At 36.8% G+C, this 17,475-nt stretch overlaps 1 protein-coding gene across 7 annotated transcripts in view; it reads right to left on the bottom strand.

The window, feature by feature from the left end:
- The window catches only part of MAP4K3 (mitogen-activated protein kinase kinase kinase kinase 3), a 191,497-nt gene that overhangs the window by 108,058 nt on the left and 65,964 nt on the right, over positions 1 to 17,475 (bottom strand). Inside the window, exon 1 of one of the 7 annotated variants that reach the window (XM_044261702.1) lies at positions 586 to 613. The exons of the other annotated variants lie outside the window; for them this stretch is intronic. The gene's annotated coding sequence lies outside the window, so the exon portion shown is untranslated. Of the gene's footprint in view, positions 1 to 585; positions 614 to 17,475 lie in introns of those variants that run through there. 7 annotated transcript variants of the gene reach the window in all.

Here is a 17,475-nt window from a genome sequence, read left to right as displayed (position 1 = left end):
GCCTGGCACAAAGTTAGAATCATTAGCTATGTATTAGCAAAAAAACAAAGAGTCCTGGTTTAAACCAATTCATCTCTAAGAAATCTCTAAGGTATCCTCTGTCAAGTCTCTATATATTCCTCATTATTTTGATTTATCCAATAAATATTTAGTGAGTGTTTACTAGGTGTCAGGCAATTTATCAAGCACAAAGAAAATGAAGTCTGCCCTATAGTCTTTTTTTTTTGCCCTTGTAGTCTTATGAAGACTTCACGACCAACACATTCTTACCATTAATTATTTCAATTGTTTCCTACTAAAAACACACCCTTGTTGCTGAGGAAAAGATGTCATCTCCTCAAAAAACTGTTATTAGATAGTGAGTTTCCTTAGGACCACATCTTGCTGCTGATAGCTCCAGTGCCTAACTATCAAGGTCTTAACAACAGAATACTTTGTAGCATTTCCCTAATTCTTGGTTCTACAGTTCATTTTTTTTCCAAATTGAATTTTACCATTGATAAATACATTTAATGTGTATTTCTCTCTCGTCCCTGTGTATTTCACACACATCAAAAAAGCTATTAGAAATCAGCAGCTGGGCACCTGGGCGGCTCAGTGGGTTAAGCCTCTGCCTTCAGCTCAGGTCATGATCCCAGAGTCCTGGGATCGAGTCCCGCATCGGGCTCTCTGCTCGGCAGGGAGCCTGCTTCCTCCTCTCTCTCTTACTTGTGATCTCTCTCTGCAAAATAAATAAATAAAATCTTTAAAAAAGAAAAATAAAAAAAAGAAAGAAAGAAAAGAAATCAGCAGCAGATCTTACAACGAGGGTGACTAACATTCTCTGTCCAGGACTGAAAAGACTTCGGGAGCATGGCATTTTCAGTACTAAAAGTAGACAAAAATCCCATGCAGAATGAGAAAAACTAGTCATCAACTCAGAGCTGATGGTTTTCGAAAAGTACAGTAAGTACAAGTGCATGTTAAAGATAAAATAAAAAACAAAGGTTAACCAAAATGTCACAGTTTCTCAAGTTCCGACCATAAAAACTAAACAAGAACATCCTGTATCATAGGTACCTGCTTAACACCAACTGTTCCTCCTGAGTCTCTCTGCTTGGTCCCCTTCTTCCTGCTTCCCTCCAGGTTGTTGGTTATGGAGTTTAGGATACCTTAACCTCCAGAGCTTTCCAAAGGATAGCATTGTTAACTACTTTTCGTCCCTACTCTTATTTATTTTTGCTCCCAACACATACCATGCTCTTTTCACAGATATTTTATCATTAAGGAGACTTCTTTCTCAATTCCAAACATCATACACTTTTCCTATTCCTGCATTTTTTTCAACCCTTTCTTAGTTACCACCTTTTCTCCATCTTTTTGCAAAGTGAAAAAATCAGCTGTCCCAGCAGTCCTACTAGTATAATTAGTTACATACCTGTAATTGATAAGAGCCCAAGTCTCTATTTTTAGCTGCTTCTAAGTATTAATATAGCAATAAGCATTACTTTCTAGTATTAATACTGCAATGGATATTGTTTTTAGCAGCTTTATTGAGACATAATTCACCCAAATGAAGTGTACAATTCACTGGATTGTACAACCATCACTGCAATCTTAGAAATCTTTCAAATCTCATTAGCAGTCACTCCCCACTCATTCCTCCCATCCGTCCTCCCTCACTCCCCCCTCAACCTTAGGAAACCATTAATCTACTTTCTCTCTATACAAATTTGCCTCTGATGGACATTTCATATAAATAGAATTAGACCATTTGTGGTCCTTTGTGACTAATTTATTTTGCACGAACTTTTCTTTTTTTTTTTTTTTAGATTTTTTATTTATTCACCTGACAGAGAGAGATCACAAGTAGGCAGAGAGAGAGAGGAGGAAGCAGGCTCCCCGCTGAGCAGAGAGCCCGATGCGGGACTCGATCCCAGGACCCTGAGATCATGACCTGAGCCGAAGGCAGCGGCTTAACCCACTGAGCGACCCAGGCGCCCTTGCACGAACTTTTCAACATTCATCCATACTGTACATAAATCATTACTTCATTCTCTTTTTTTTGGTTAATAATATTCCACTGTGGATATATATTTTACTTATCCATTCGCAGTTGATGGATATTTAGTTTTTTCCTACTTTTTGGCCATTATGAATAATACTGCTCTGAATATTCATGTATAGGTTTCTGTGTAAATGCAGATTTTCACTTATCTTCTATACATGCCTAGAAGTGATAAGCTAAGTCATATGTACACTGTATAACAACTTTGGAGAGTTACCAAACTATTTTCCAAAGTGACTGCACCATTTTTCCTTACCACCAGCAATGTGTGAGGGTTTCAGTCACTTCATGATCCTACCAACACTTGTTACTGTCTTTTCTTTTATTACAGCCATCCTCGTGGATGTGAAGTGGTATCTCAATGTTGCTCTTTCCTAATAAGTGCTGCTGCTGAGCATCTTTTGAGCATGTACCTACTAGCCATCTGCATTCCTTCTTGAGGAAGTGTCTGTTCAAATCCTCTGTTTTTCAATTGTGTTGCCTCTTTTTTTGGGGGCTAGGTGCCTCTTTTTAAAATTGAATTGAAAGAGTTCTTTATATTCTAGATAGAGTCCCTTATCAGAAATATAATCTATGAATATTTTCATTCTGTACATGATCTTTCCACTATTAATTATCAGTCATTTTCCAGGACAATAGTTCTTAATTTTGATATAATCTAACTTATCTGTTTTTTGTTGTTGCTTTTTTTTTTTTTTTTTTGGGTCATACTTTTGGTGTCATATCTAAGAAAGCACTGCCTAACCCAAGATTGTAAACATTTATTCCTATGTTTTCATTTAAAAGTTTTATATTTTTAGCTTTACATTTAGATCTATGATCCATTTTGCATTAATCTCTGTGTATGGTGTGAGGCAGGAGTCCAACTTCATTTTCAGCATCACTTACTTAAAAAAAAAAAAAAATCACATTCTTTTTCCCATTGACTTGTCTTGGACACATTCTAAAAAATCATGACCATAAATGCAAGGATTAAATTCTGAATGCTCAATTCTATTCCAGTGATCTACAGGTCTATCCTTATGTCAGTCAAGACCACACTGCCTTGAGGTGCCTGGGTGGCTCAGTCATTAAGCATCTGCCTTCGGCTCAGGTCATGATCCCATGGCCCTGGGATGGAGCCCCATGTCATACTGTCTTGATTACTGCAGCTTTGTAATACTTCTAAAATGGAGCATTATAAGTAAGCCCTTCAACTTTGTTCTTTTTCTCTTTTTAGCAATTCTGGGTCCCTTGTATTTCTATATGAATTTTGGGGTCAGCTTGTCAACTTCTGCTAAATAAAACAAGTTGGGATTTTGATAGAAATTGTGTTGAATCTGTGTATCAAGTTTAGGAGTATTGCCATCTTAAGAATACTAAGTCTTCTATCTATAACTTTGGAATGTCTTTCCATTTAGATCTCCTCTACCAGTGTTTTATAGTTTTCAGTGAACAAATCTTGTGTTTCTTTTGTTGAATTTCAAGTATTTTATTTTTTAAAAGATTTTATTTATTTATTTATTTGACAGACAGAGATCACAAGTAAGCAGAGAGGCAGGCAGAGAGAGAGGGGAAAGCAGGGTTCCTGCTGAGCAGAGAGGCCAATGCGGGGCTCGATTCCAGGACCATGGGATCATGACTTGAGCCAAAGGCAGAGGCTTTAAACCTCTGAGCCACGCAGGGACCTAAATTTTAAGTATTTTAATCTTAGTTTTTAGGCATGTAATCTGATGCTATTGTAATCAGAATTACAATTTCGTGTTCAGAATGTTATTGTGTATAGAAATAAAACTGATTTTTGTATATTGATCTTGTATCATGTAACCCTACTGAATCTGTTACCAGTTTTAGTAATACTTCAGGTGATTCCTTAGGATTTTCTAGATACAAGATTATATCACCTGCAAATACAGATAATTTTACATTTTCCTTTCAATCTCAATGCCTCTTATTTCTTTTTCTTGCCTAACTGTCCTAGGAAGCTGATGAAAAGATATGGTGAAAATATAATTCCTTGTCTCATCCCTGATATTGGAGGAAAGCCATCTTTGTCCTTCATCCTTAAGTGTGGGTGTTTTATATATGCACTTTATCAGGTTGAGGAAGTTCCTTTCAACTTCTAGTCTGTTTCATTTTTTTTTAATCATGAAAGAACTTTGGATTTTGTCAACTGCCTTTTGGGCACTGTTGAGATGATTTCTGTTCTTATTCTATTAATATGGTATATTATAGCAACTGATTTTCAGATGTTAAACCTATATTGCATTCCTGCGATAAATCCCACTTGGTCATGGTATACAATCTTTTTTATATATTGCTAGCTAGATGTGATCTGCTATGATTTTGTTGAGGTTTATAGTTTTCTTGTGAAGTCTTTGGTTTGATATCAGGGCAATACTGACCTCATCGAATGAGTAAGGAAGTATTCTTTCCCTTTTTTTGGGATGGAAGGGAGTTGTGAAGGACTGATACTCTCATTTAAACATTTGGTAAAATTCACCAGTGAAGCCACATGTTTCTGGGTTTTTCTCTGTGAAAAGCCTTCTGATTATTAATATAATCTCAATTAGTTATGGGTCTATTCAAATTTTCTATTTTTTCTTGAATCAGTTTTGATGATGTGTCTTTTTTTAGGAATTTGTCTATTTCACCTATTATCTAACTTGTTGGCATTCAGGTATCCATAATATTTTCCTAATTCTTTTTATTTCTATAAGATAAGCAGTAAAGTCCCCTCTTTCATTCCTGATATTAGTAATTTTAGTATTCTTTTTTTTTAGTTGGACTAACTAAAGAACTGTCAACTTTGTTGGTCTTTTCAAAGAACCAACTTTCAGCTACACTGATTTCTCTACTGTTCTATACTTTATTTATCTTGAATCTTATCTTTATCATTTCTTCCCTTATGTTTGTCTTCGGTATAATTGGCATTTTTAAATTTCTTTCATTTTTTGGTTTATATTTCTTAGGGTAGAAATTAGCTTAATAATTTGAAACATTTTTTTTTAATTTTCTTTTTTAATACAGGCCATGACAGCTATAAATTCCCCTCTAAGCACTGCTTTGGCTACATACCATAAGTTTTTATATATTGTATCCTCTTGAAGTACTAATTTTCCCTATGATTTCTTCTGAGTCATTAGTTAACTAAAACAGTGTTGTTTAGTTTCCATATATTTGTGAATTCCCCAAATTTTCTTGTGTCACTAATTTCTAACCTTAATACTACTCTTGAGGAGTATACTTTATATGATTTCAATTCTTTTAAAATCACTGAGACATGTTTTATGACCTAGCTTATGGTTTATTCTTGAAAATACCCTATAATGCTTGAGAATAATATGTGTTCTGTATACTGGGTAGAGTGCTCTATAGATGTCTATGAGGTCTAATTGCTTTATAATATTTCTACTTCCTTGTAAATCTTCTGCTTAGTTGTACTATTAATTACTAAAAATGGGGTATTAAAGTTTCCAATTTTAATTGTTTCATTGTCTATTTCTCCCTCCGATTGTTGGTTTTGTTTCATATATTCTGGTGCTTTGTTGTTAAGTGCAACTATTGTTTTCTACTGTTTTTCTTAACAATATACAGAACTTGCATTGTGAGCTAATGTTGTTTCCTTTTTATAATAATACCCTTTTTTCAACCTCTTCCTATTTCCCCACCTCTTTTCACCAGGCAACCAGATGCCCAACGGACTGAGCCACCCAAGTGTCCCTCTATTCTTAATTTTTTGAGGAACTGCTAAACTGTTTTCCATAGTAACTGCACCAGTTTATATTCCCACCAACAATGCACAAGGGTACCCTTTTCTCCACATCTTCACTAACATTTATCTCTTGTCCTTCTTATGAGAAAAAACTAAATGTTCTGTACAACAAAGAAAGCAATCAACAAAAAGGTAATCTATGGAATGGGAGAAAGTATGTGCAAATCATATAACCAATAAGGTGTCCACATCAAAAAGAACTCACAGGGGCGCCTGGGTGGCTCAGTGGGTTGGGCCGCTGCCTTCGACTCAGGTCATGATCCCAGGGTTCTGGGATCGAGTCCCGCATCGGGCTCTCTGCTCAGCAGGGAGCTTGCTTCCTCCTCTCTCTCTCTCTCTCTGCCTACCTCTCTGTCTACTTGTGGTCTCTGTCTGTTAAATAAAAACAAAATCTTTAAAAAAAAAAAAAAAAAAAAAAAGAACTCACAGAAGTTAACAAAAAAAAGTCTGAAAAAAGAAGCAGAAAAACTGAAGAGACATTTTTTCCAAAGAAGACATAGAAGCAGCCAACAGGTACATGAAAAGGTACCTGTTGGCTACTTAATCATCAGGGAAATGAAAATCAAAACCACAAGATATCACCTCAGATCTGCTGGAACGACTATCACCAAAAAGACAAGAGATAACAAGTGTGGCCAATATTTTATTGTGAAGACCTCTGGGACTTCAATTTCTATTTATCACACATCAAGGAAAAGTATGCTTTGTTAGAAGCAATAGTCTTAAAAGGAAACTAGACTTTCTTCTATACTGGTATATGAGACTGCAATAAATATTAAATTTGTGTTAGCAGCATCTCATGTTAAATATCAAGAGTCACTGGTTTGCATAACACATTTGGAATCAAGAAGACTATGCAAAAGGATGAGACTATGGAGTGACATTTCTCTTTTCTTTAAAAGTACTTCTACCTCTCATTAAACATTTGTTTTAGTATTACTGAGATTTTTTTTTATCTACTTTATGAGTAAGGCTGAAAATAAATTATGAATATATGCTTGTTATCCTCTCAGACGTTGGAGAACAGGTAGCATGGATACATAATTAACATGACAGGGACAGGAATTTCACTAATGAGCAGTTCTTAAAAGAGACAAGTTTACCTACTTGGGAGCAGTACCTTGTCTAGTTCCCTTAACACTAATTTCCCCTTAACTCTAATACCTAGAGAAGATAGAAACTTTTAATAGCTGAAAATTGATGACCTTATGTTTTCAGGTAATGTTCTAATCATAGTTCTTGAACAGTAACATAGCTATGTTAATGGGAACAATAAAAAATGGTTTATTTCTAACTTCAGTTAGGCATGTAACACTCTACAACAGCCCCACATTGCTGGTAACTAGTCAGTTTCTTCTTCTGTTTCCTATAGTGGATCCTAAAACAACAATAAATAAAAAGTCATTTCCATTATTCTTCAGATATCCTACCCACCTGCCTCTACTTCACTCTCAGTTAAGGATCAAGCTTCCTCCATCTGAAAAAATGGAGATCCACTGTAGAGATCTTTTACTACCCTCTCCTCAACCTTAAAGCTAATTTATATTTGTGCCCACTCCAGGCCCTTTACAAAGATGTCATCCCAAAAGAGCTACTCTCTTCCTTTGCAACAGAGGCATCTCCAGATCCATCTCTTCCGGGCCCTCTCAGAACTGTGTTTCATCATTTGTATTTTCTTTGATACCTTCATCTCTACCACCACTCCTTTCCATTTAGCCTACACATATGGCTCCAACTTTACTTCAATGTAAAAACTTTCCCTTAACCTTCTCCCCTATTAAACCTGTCTCCCTATTGCTTTTCCTAGCCAAAGTTCTTCAAAGAATAGTCTCAGCTTGGTTTCCTTTTCATGACTTGCATCCATTCCTCAACCCACTACAATCTATTTTTCACCCCAAGCCTCTACTGAAATTACTCTTGCAAAAGGTCCACATCTTTCTTAGGCTCTAATCCAAGGCCTCTTATCAGTTCTTTTTTTCTTATCAGTTCTAAAAAGTTGCATTTCCTTCTTTTCGGTAACTCTCCAACTACAACTACTACCTGAACATGAATCCATGCCTCCAGCCAGGTCTTGGAGCCAGGGCAGCTCTCTTCTGAGCTCCAGATCTCTAGATCAAATTGACAATGTACATATCTACACAATCTCTATACACCTCATAATCAACATGTCTCAAATGAATAGAAATATATACTCTCTTTTCATCCTACCTCCTAAATATCTCTTAATTCCCACCCCACTATAACTACCTTGGTGCAAATCCTCATAACACTCAAATTGCCTCTTCGGGTAGACTGCTATTTTTGCCTCCAACAGTCATTCTTTTCTTCTTGGACATGTAGCTGCCAGGCTACATGTCCCACCCTCTCATGAATTTGCATGACCATGAAATCAAGTTCCCAGCAATAGAAAATGAGCAGAACTGGTGGGTGACTTCCAACTTTACTTGTTAAAAGAAAAGATACTTGCCTTAAAATGATTCTTCCCACCAGCTAGAGATGGACACACCAATGACCTAGCTTAACAACAGCAGATGAATGTGTGCACTGTTGGATGATGACATAAAATGGAAGGAACATGCATCCCTGAATAAGCTCATGGAACAGCACTGAAGTACCAACCTGTGCTCACCTCACAATTGTTACATGGAGAGAAATTATTGTCTACCTTACTTAGGTCACTTTATTTTGGATTTTCTTTCTATTGCAGTTAACTCAAACCCTAACACCCTTCTCCATATAACTCTTAACTGGTCTCCCTATTTCCAGTATTAACTTACATTTCAGTACATTTGCCACATTACTGTCAGTTACCTTTAAAACATAGGATAAATATTAGTCTTCTCCCTAATAACCTTCTATGACCCACAGCTCCAGACATTTTGGCACAGCACAGAAAATGGTAGACAATATGGCCTTAATATCCTTCTAGCTTCCACTCTTTATGACCCACTCCCATCCCTGACCACACCCCCATTTCCCCACACAAATATTTATAAGCTCTAGCATCATTAGACTTCAGCTTTCTCCCGTGTTAGAGAAAAATAAAACATAATCCAAACTTCTACAAAATAAGAAAAAGGTAAGGAAAATTACTTTAAAGTCTGATGAAGCAACCAAAAGAAAGTGTGAGGAGACAAAATATACTTTACACACACTGTCATTAAAATGATAAACCTCAGGGTTTCTTGAGGGAAGCATTTGAAGATGCACTGCCCATTCCATGGGCTGAAATGTCAAAGCACCAACATCCTATTTTAATTATATGGATAATACAAATTTTTGAGGTAAAATCCATATAACAAATTGTACAATTCAGTGGCATTTAGTACATTCACCATGCTGTGCCCCCATCACCTCTAATTCTAGAACATTTTTATCAGCCCTGAAGGAGACCCTATACCCTTAAGCAGTTACTTCCCCAGCAACCACAAATCTGCTTTCTGTCTCTATGGTTTCACTTAGTCTGTATATTTCATATAAATGGAATCATATAACGTGAGACCTATTATGTGTGGCTTCTTACATTACAGCATGTTTCTGAAGTGCCTCCCTGTAGCATTTACCAATATAGAGGACATAAATTTTATAAGCGGCGTTATTTGTAAATGCAACATACTGGAACCAACCTAAATGCTCCCACATAGGACAGGGACTGAATTAACTATGGTATGTATATATGATGGAGCACTATGCAGAATGAGAAAGATCTCTAGCAACTGGTGTGGAGTGATTTCTCAGACGTGCTGTTAAGTGAAAAGAACAAAATTCAAAGAGGTACCTATAGTATGCTACCTTTCATGAAAGAAAAACAGAAACATTACAACAAGAAAACATGGAAAGGAAAACCTGAGACCAAAGACAGTGGTTAGAATAGGGTAAAAAAAAGACACAAGTAGAGTACTTCCCTAAATATACCTTTTTGTATAGTTTTGCCTTTTAGAATCGTGTCTAAGTTTCACATACTTTAAAAACACTCTAAACGAAAATAAAATCAAAGATGAGGGAGGCATCCCCAAAATGAATTCAGACACAAATGAACTTGCCATATGTCATGGGTTGAACTGTGTCCCCCCAAAGGATATGATGAAGTCTTAACCTCCAGTACTTGTGAATGTGACCCTACTTGGAAATAGGGTCTTTGTAGTCATCAAGTCGAGATGAGGCCTCTAGGTGTCCTTACATAAGGAGGAAATTTGGACACAGGAAGCACACTGTGTGATGATGAAGGCAGAGATTGGAACCTTCTACAAACCAAGGAATGCCAAGCACTGCAGGCCATCCCCAGAAGCTGGAGGAGATGCATGGAACATATCCTCCCTCAAGCTCTCAGAAAGAACCAACTCTAGTGACATCTTGATTTCCAACTTCCAACCTCCCAGAACTGTGAAAGAATAAATATCTATTGCTTTAAGCCACCCAGTCTGTGTTATTTTGTTATGGTTGCCCTAGGAAACTAATACACCACAGAGATAGCAAATAAATAACATAAACACTTTTGAGAGGGTAAGGGAGGTGGGGAACCAGGCATTAGAACAGTGTATGTTCTAAAGATAAACAGAACTCTAAACAACGAGTAGATGATTTCTCACAGAGGCATGGATTAACAATTCTGAAATTACTTTTGTATTCAAGATAAAGCAAAGAACTAGACAGTATATTGTGGCTAATGGAAAGTAAGCTCTTCCCTATTAGAGAAGAGAGTTACAAATATGAAAAAGAGAGAATGAACCCTGTGTTGTTAGACTAGTATTGGTTTTAGACAGTGATATGGGTAGAGGCGCAGGGGAGGTCTGGGTAAATGTGTATTTACGTGTGCACATACATGGTATATCCATCCCTTAAGGCAGCCTAATAACAAGGACGCTTCAGCAGCAAGAACTACACCTAGAAACCAAAACAAAGGCTCAAGAACTCATTCAGATTAAAGGAAACTCAAGAGATTTGGCAACTGAATGCAACGCATGATCTTGGATTTTCTTTTGCCTTTAAAGGGTATTATTGGGGCAACTGACAAAATCTGAGTAAGGTCTGTGGGTTAAATAATAACATCGCCATCAGCATTAATTTCCAGACTTTGATCACAGTACTGTTAAGTAAGACAATGACATTTTATTGTTAAAGGAAATACACACTAAAGTATTCAGGGGAAGATGGTATCTTTTAGTGTAGGAAAGAATAAGCAAACATAATAAATCAAGTACTAAGAAATCTGGGTGAAATACTGAAATTTTTTGTACTACTCTTTCAACTTTTCTCTAAAGTCTACAATTACCTTAAAAATGCAAAAACTTAAATTTAATTAAAAATTAAAAATAAATGAATATGGGTTCTACAGTAGAGAGGCAAACATTCAAAGAGCATTGCTGGAGAACCAGGAATTATTCTAAACATCCCATGAAGCATCTGTAAGGCAATACACGTAACAGCATAGGCTCTAGAAAAAAACATAAACCTGGATTTGAATTTGCTCCACTGTTACATAGCCCTAAGGCAAATTATTTAATCTTTCCGTGCCTCTATTCTACATCTGTGGGATGGGGATGATAATACCTTACCTATTGCAAGGTGTTACTGTGAGAACTGAGACGATGCATATGAAGAATATGGAGTCTGACATGCAGCCCTAAGCAAATGTTCAAAAAGTGACTTCTGTGACTTTTACCATCATTATTGTTATTGTTACGTGGATATGTGAATTTCAGGAAAAAAATTCCACCATCTGAAAAAAACACTAATAAGAAAGTAAATTCCTGTTAAATCAAGTTCTGCACATCATCATTTCCTAGATTTCTGGGCCTGCTTGAATTATGCTGTCAAATTCTCCCTGTAACTCCTCTGACACAGAAAAGAGAAAACAAACCCAGGATGACAGTTGTGTTTTGCCTGCCAGCATTTCAGAGCCTATCCATGCTACTCAGATGATACAGACTTAATTCTAAGACTATGTACATACTGAAGATCTAGATCAAACACAGAAAAAGATCTGAAACAATCAAAGAAAAAAAGAGACAAACCAAAAAGCACTCTCACCTATAGAAAACAAACTGATGTCTACAAGTGACAGTGGGTGGAAGATGCTTGAAATAGGTTAAGGGGATTAAGAGAAGAATAGGCATATCATGATAAGCAGAGGGTAATGTACAGAATTTTTGAATCACTATATTGTACACCGGAAATTAGTACAACTCTGTATGTTATATACTGAAATTAAAATTTTAAAAAAGGACCAACTGGTTTGTCATGAGATTGTTTTGATTTTATCTTACAAATAATGAAAGCTTTTCTCCATTTTCTCCAGAAACTAGAATGAGCAGCCTACAAAAGGCTAGAACACTACCTTGTTCCACAAAGTATAAGAATTCTAGCAATTGAACTCATAAGTGTTTTTCTTTTACCTAAAAACCAGGTTTTGCGGCTGACAAATTACTCACTGCACAAACCACCAGTTTGGACCACCTCTGTGAGGGCCTGGGGATACCCTTGGAGCCCTGCCAACTCAAGCGCATCCTTATTTATTCTTTGCAATGTTTGTTCCCTTGGCTCAGTGATAGGCAAGCAAATTAAGCTGATCTCAGTAGTATGTATCCTTGCCAATCTCTGAACTCCAACCAGCCCTTTACGGTCTACATAATTGTGTGTGTCCCCATATGTATATGTACATATGGATGTATGTATATAAACATACAAGAAAATCTGGAGAAAAATCACCAGAAGTTGACAGTGTTCATATAGCTGGTAGAATGATGGTATTTAGTTTCCTTTTTGTTTAATTGTATTTTTCTTACTTTTATTATAATGACCAAACATAACCTTTGCTATTTAAGTTTTAAAATGTTATAAACTAATATTATACTATATGTTAACTGACTGGAATTCAAATAAAAATTTAAAAAATTATAGTCTGTTGGTTAATTAAAGGATGACTGGGAAAACCAAATATAAATTAAAACTACATGGGGGCACCTGCCTGGCTCAGTCAGTAGAGCATGCAACTTTTATCCTCAGGGTGGTGGGTTTAAGCCCCAGGATGGGTGTAGAGATCATTTAAAATAAAATAAAATCTTAAAAATAAATAAATAAATAAAGCCACATGAGTAAGACTGGAAGTTCCAGTGACATATGCAGACTAAATTCACATTTAAGCAAAGAATCTGTCCTCACGTCTGAATAAGTTTTAATTTAGCTTTAGGTTCAAATTAGGTATCAGTTGTTAAGAAAAGAAAAGAGAAAAAGGAACAAAATAACAAACTTTAGATGGAAATTCTTCATTACATCACACTTAAAGTATTTCAGATTTGTTTTTTTTGTTTTGTTTTGTTTTTTCCAAAAAGTTGTAGACTGGCCATCATGAAGCTGTCTCCCGTCACCACATTCCAAATCAAATCTGAATCTTATCAATCCTCTGAGGCTAATTTCCAATTCAGAGAAGAACATAGTAAATAACACCACAAGGAGGCAATTAGCAAAATCCGAACCAAGAGAATAATTCTACACAACAAATAACCAAGTTTCCTCAATAAAAAACTTCAAGGAAAAAGAAGAGAGATAAACAAAAAAGAGGATAAAAAGAAGGAACCTACAAACATAAAAGAAATTTGAGACACATCAACTAACTGCAGTATGTGGAATTTACTTGTTGCTAGGAAGCTATATTAATACTGTTGAGAGAGAACAATGGAACGTGGTATGTATTTTTATCATTTGTTACAGCGTATTTTAAAATCACATAATTCATCCAGGTTGAGTGTACAATTCAACAGGGTTTTTTTAGTAATTTATCAAGTTGTGCCAGCATCACTGTAAACCAGTTACAGAATATTACCCCAATAAGATCCCACATGTTCATTAACTGTTAATCACTACATTCTCCCACACCAGTCCACTAATCCACTTTCTGACTACAGATTTGCGTCTTCTGAACATTTCACATAAATACAATCACACAGTATGCAGTCTCTCGTGTCTGGCTCCTTCACATAGCACATTTTAAGGTTCATTTATGTCACTGCATCCATCAGCAGTTTGTTTCTTTTCATTGCTGAATAAAATATTCCACTGTGTGAACATATTTTGTCTTTTCGTTTACCAGTTGACAGGCAGTTGTTTCCAACGCCAGACCATCATGAATAATGCTACCACGAACTAGTGTACGAAAGCCATGTGTGCAGATGCACGAGAGTGGAACTGCTGGGTCACTATGGCAAATTAGTGTTTAACTTTTTAAATGAAGGCCAAACTGTTTTTCCAAAGTAGATGCACCATTTTATGCTCTTGTAAGAGTTCCCACTTGTGGTTATACTTTGAATTGTTATCTTTAAGCCATACATGCTGGAAGATTAAGGGCTGAAATGATAAGATATTTAGGATCAGATTCAAAATTACAAGTGGGGGAAGGAGAGTAGTAAGTATAGATCAAACAAGGTTGGCCATAGTTTGAAAACTGTAATACTGTTAGTAGTAAGTTACTTACTATAGTACTCTGTTCCAGGCACTATTTTAAGGGCTTTAGCTATATTAGCTCATTTAATCCCTATGATAACCTTTAAGAGAAAGCTACTATTATTGCTTCCACTTGAGAGAATCAGACAGGTTAAACGATGTGGTCAACCCAGGACTATAATCAAAGTATCGGAGCTTCAGACTCATGCTCTTTACCACCAGGCTGTATACTCCAAGCTTACCAACAAGTGATATGTGACATTAAAACAAAGAAATTAAATGCTAAAATTCAGGTGGCTTCGATGAAGAGTTAAGCAGGGAATCCAATGTTAACTAAATTTAAGGATATATCTCAAAGCATATATTGAATAATACCCTTGTTATCTCTGATGGTAGAACATGATTTTTCTTCTTGTTTCAATTGTATTTTTACTTTTATAACAATAATCAATAAATGCATGAGAGTTTCAAGATTAACAACATAACAACACAAACATTGCATTAATCAGAAAACAAATGACTCGATGAACAGGAAGATTTTTCAAGTTCCTAATTTTTTAAAGGAAACATTAAGAGGTGCTGAATGAAAACTATACACCAGAACAAAGTTCAGTGCTATGGACACAAACTTGCTGAAGCCTAGAAACAAAGAAAGGCAATTCTAAAATGATAATACAGCTGCAGTACGTGCTATAAGGGAGCTGTTCCTGCAGGGGAGCCCTCTTACTCAGACCAGGGGCAGGGAAGACATGAGGAGAAGGCAGGCACCAAACTGACTTGAAGGAATGGTGTATGTATAAACTACTTCTAGTTAGAGACAATTTCATCAAATAACATAGCCACTTCTTAAAGATTACAAATGAAGGCCCTATTTCAAATGCCAAATCGTATTTCTTTTTAAACCTCAGATTTCACCAACTTCACATATACAACAGACACATGAACACGTGCTCAACATCACTCAGCATCAGGGAAATACAAATCAAAACCACAGGGAGACAGAATTGCTAAAATGAACAAATCAGGAAACAACAGATGTTGGTGAGGATGTGGAGAAAGGGGAACACTCCTACACTGTTGGTGGGAATGCAAGTTGGTGCAACCACTCTGGAAAACAGCATGGAGGTTCCTCAAAAAGTTGAAGATAGAGCTACCCTACGACCCAGCAATCGCACTACTGGGTATTTACCCCAAAGATACAAAAGTAGTGATCAAAAGGGGCACCTGCACCTGAATGTTTACAGCAGTGATGTCCACAATAGCCAAACTATGGAAAGAGCCCAGATGTCCGTCAACAGATAAATGGACAAAGAAGAGGTGGTATAGATATACAATGGAATACTATGCAGCCATCAAAAAATGAAATCTTGCCATTTGTGACAATGTGGATAGAACTAGAGGGTATTATGCTAAGCAAAATAAGTCATTTGGAGAAAGACAATTGTATGATCTCACTTATATAGAATTTAAGAAATAAAATAGAGGATCATGGGGGAAGAGAGGAGAAAATAAAACAAGATGAAATCAGAGAGTGAGACAAACCATAAGACTCTTAATCATAGGAAACAAACTGAGGTTTGCTGGTTTGCTGGGTGCTGGACATTAAAGGAGAGCATGTGATATAATCAGCACTGCGTATTATATAAGACTGATGAATCACTGACCTCTATCTCTGAAACTAATAATACATTATATGTTAATTAACTGAATTTAAATAAAACCCCCAAATCTTCCCCTTTTTTTAAACCTCAGATTTCAACAACTTCAAATATCCCTTAAAACATAGGAGATTCAGGGCGCCTGGGTGGCTCAGTGGGTTGAGCCGCTGCCTTTGGCTCAGGTCATGATCTCAGAGTCCTGGGATCGAGTCCTGCATTGGGCTCTCTGCTCAGCAGGGAGCCTGCTTCCTCCTCTCTCTCTGCCTGCCTCTCTGCCTACTTGTGACCTCTCTCTGTCAAATAAATAAAATCTTAAAACAAAACAAAACAAAACAAAAAAAATAGATTCAAAGAATCTTAAAAGTTAAAAGTGTCTTATAAGTTAAAAGTGTTAATTGTACTATACAAAATCTGTAAATATGTATAACTGAGGAAGTATTTTTTCTATTCATTATATCTGAGTGTGATCTGATCATAGTCTGTCAACAAATCCTTAAATTTCATCTTAATGGCACTTCTAAAAAGTCTACTGATGATGTAAGCCAGGGGCGGGCGAACACAGCTGCAGGTGGCCTGGTTTGCTAAGAATGGTTTCTCAGCTAAGAATTCCTTTTTTTTTTTAATTTTAGAGAGAAAAAGGAGAGAGATGGGGAGGGAAGAGGGAAAACTGTATGCAGAGACCACATGTGGCCCACAAAGCATAAATATTTTACTGTCTGGACTTTTCAGAAAAAACTGCCCACCTTTAAAAACAAACACAAAAACAAACTATGGAATGGGTTTCTGCTCACACCAAGGATAAAACCTGTTTTACCAAATCCGTGTATCATCAGTTTGGAGCAGAGGAAGCCACCAGAAAGGCACAACCACCACTGTGGAACTCAGTCTAGACACTAGCACACCACTTGCTTGTGTCCAGAAAGAGAGAAAGGACTTTTAAGAGAGAGTAAACAAGACTATGGTAGTTACTCAGAAAGACATTGCAAGGGGTGAGGGCTTCCAGAGAGAAAATATAGGTGATGGGGCGTCTCGGTGGCTCAGTCGGTTAAGCGTCTGCCTTTGGCTCAATCATGATCCCAGGGTGCTAGGCCTGAGCCCCATGTTGGACTCCCTGCTCAGCAGGAAGCCTGCTTCTCTCTCTCCCACACCCCCACTTGTGTTCCCTCTCTTGCTGTATGTCTCTCTCTGTCAAATAAATAAATAAAATCCTTAAAAAAAAAAAGAAAGAAAGAAAGAAAATGTAGATGAAGCAGGGAAAAAAGAGTCATCCTAGAGGCTCTACAATAAGCTGCTTAAGTTGGAAGGTAACTACAATACCATATTAATGAACCATAAAATGTGAAGGCTAGGTCTACTGAGAAAACTGAGGCTCTGAAAAGTTACTGGACCAAGTTCACCCAGCAAGAATGTGGGACACACAAAGCACTGGGCTCCAAGCACCCCAATCTCAGTTCAACTCTTTCCCGTGCATCACACTGCCCTCACCACAGGACAGGGTTAATCTGAAAAAACAACACCAGTGACTGGTGACAAGTTAGCGCAATTGAGTTCAGAAGGAATCAAGACTTTTCACAAGG

This window comes from Neovison vison, chromosome 8 (assembly GCF_020171115.1).
Source record: "Neovison vison isolate M4711 chromosome 8, ASM_NN_V1, whole genome shotgun sequence".
Taxonomy (NCBI): domain Eukaryota; kingdom Metazoa; phylum Chordata; class Mammalia; order Carnivora; family Mustelidae; genus Neogale; species Neogale vison.
The sequence above is the reverse complement of the archived record's forward strand: the minus strand, read 5'-3'. Positions and strand labels throughout refer to the sequence as shown.